The 2,179-nt window shown below is 32.4% G+C and overlaps 1 protein-coding gene across 3 annotated transcripts in view; it reads right to left on the bottom strand.

The window, feature by feature from the left end:
• Nucleotides 1-912: 912 nt before the first annotated feature.
• Nucleotides 913-2,179, bottom strand: part of GRIA2 (glutamate ionotropic receptor AMPA type subunit 2) — a 93,567-nt gene continuing 92,300 nt past the window's right edge. For 2 of the 3 annotated variants that reach the window (XM_017805832.1, XM_017805831.1), the window contains exon 16: nucleotides 915-2,179. This exon is cut by the window's right edge and continues 1,585 nt beyond it. The gene's annotated coding sequence lies outside the window, so the exon portion shown is untranslated. The other variant, XM_017805834.1, reaches the window with a different exon arrangement.

Below are 2,179 nucleotides of genomic sequence, written 5' to 3'. Positions count from 1 at the left end.
ATGAATTCCTAAGATAATTTAGACCTGATGGATGTCTCACAGCAAATTTTTGTGATCCCACGACAGCTTAAATGAAAAGATTTAATAAACTTTGGTGCTGTCAAACAAGTCTGAGTAGCCTCTAGAAATACCACGCAGAACAGCTGCTGCTGATTCTATTTTGCTGGTGACCACTGCATTCATATAACTGCACCAAATGACAGCTGAAATAATCTACTTGTATTTTAAAATACAATTAGTTGTGCAAGGTTTCATGTAAAGATATTGTCTGCCTCTATCAGCCAAAGAAGAGGCTGATACCGCAGAAACACACTCTGTTAAAAAGTACAATACATTTACATAAAAACATTGAACCTCTCAGACTGCAAACCTCTTCAGACTCAATTTGTTCGTTATTACAGCAAACTCTCTGTTGTACTAGGTATCTAGTACTGATACTATGAATATATACAAAAAGTATCTGCCATTTCTCAGGTTCTTTCTCTGCTTTGGAGACATCAACAATCTGTTTAAATTTTAAAAAGTACAGATTGAAACTGACAGTTTTAGATAGTGTTACTGAATAGATACTTAACCTAGTAGCTTAATCAACCTGTCACACCGCCATTGTAACTGTGATCAGGAAAGTTACAGTCCAGAGATACAATTATATTGTTGGCAAGAAAGTTACATTACTTCATTTAATGATAACAAAAACTACAGTAAATCTATCCTTGAGCTATAAGATGACTTGGGAGAATATTTATGCTCTTCATTGAAACTTCATTCAAGAAAAGAAGAAATTTCATAAACTCTTCAAGGAAATTTCATGTCTGTGGGGACAAACAGGTTTGCTCCATGTAAAATCTTAGAAAAATACATTTATAATAAATAAGGAACCAGATTTCAATAATACTAAGCAGACGTTAAAGGTCTTTTGCCTTTTTTAAGAAGATCTTTTATGTATGATTGAAGTTTATACAACACTCCAGAAAAGCCATGTGTTAGATTGAAAAATAAAATCAGAAGCATTTTCTGTCATATAAGTATACATGAAAAAACGAGAACGTTAATGTCTTAGAAAGTGTGTGTCCAGCTTTGTACCGTTACTCATTTAACAAAGCAGAAAATAAGATACTGTACTGTAAACAAAAAGCTACAGTAAAAGGACATTTTGAAATTTACACAAGTTTGAGTTCATAAACATTTTGGTTGCTCCATAACAGTTTTCATATAAAATGAATAAAAAACCCTTGGACAGCTTTCATCACTCTTGACTATTTTTCACTTAAATGCACACAGACATACTTTATATAGCAATATACTGATGTACTGTTAACATGGATATTAAACTATTATTACTGCTTTTTTAACTGAAATGTGTATTATCGAATCAATATTATCTGAATTGAAATACTCATACATTATGTATTCCCATCATGTTGTTAAGTATAAAAACATGAAAATATAACTTTACATTATTTCAGTTATATACATCAGTTCAGGCTTGACAAAGATTTTTTTTACGCTATGACTTTTAGAGGAATAAGCCCAGAGGTACAATAAATAGCTTTCCACTGTATACAGTAATGCATTTCTACTTTTTAAAAAAGTTCACATTACCTTATGAGTATTACTTTAGTTTGGTCATTCTAGCAATTAACATTAAAAATCCGAATGCATTCCCCAACATTCCTGATGAGGAGTAATGCACAGAACACCTATGAATTACAGATGCATCAAGAAATGGTTTAGTTTAATTAGAGGGAAGTATTGGTAGGTTTGACATTGAAAACACTGTATACACCTCTTCTGCTGACCACACTGAGAGTATACACTGTGTTCACCTGCTTGCAGAAACAGGCTCAGAGTTTGTACCACAAGAAGGGATTTCAAGTTTCTGATAAATGCTTTGCCTTCTCCAAAGCTCAGTAAACATAATACTTCAGTCTAAGAAATGGATTCCAACTAAAACTGCAAGTCATATTTCAAATTTTATTTAAGTCCAAAGTAAAATAGATATTTACTGATACTGCATGAGGCAACGTATCCACAATGCAGAAAAATGTAAGCTTTTCAACCAAATGTACAGAATTTTATCTACAGGGAAAGCTAGAGAAACATGATGTTGCTTTGATTTGCATTAGCATTTAAATTAATATTATTGCACCCCTCCTAGGATTCCTTTTTGCTTTTTAAG

Source organism: Lepidothrix coronata, unplaced genomic scaffold, assembly GCF_001604755.1.
Source record: "Lepidothrix coronata isolate B3197 unplaced genomic scaffold, Lepidothrix_coronata-1.0 Scaffold13, whole genome shotgun sequence".
NCBI lineage: Eukaryota > Metazoa > Chordata > Aves > Passeriformes > Pipridae > Lepidothrix > Lepidothrix coronata.
This window is presented reverse-complemented; position numbering and strand designations above follow the sequence as displayed.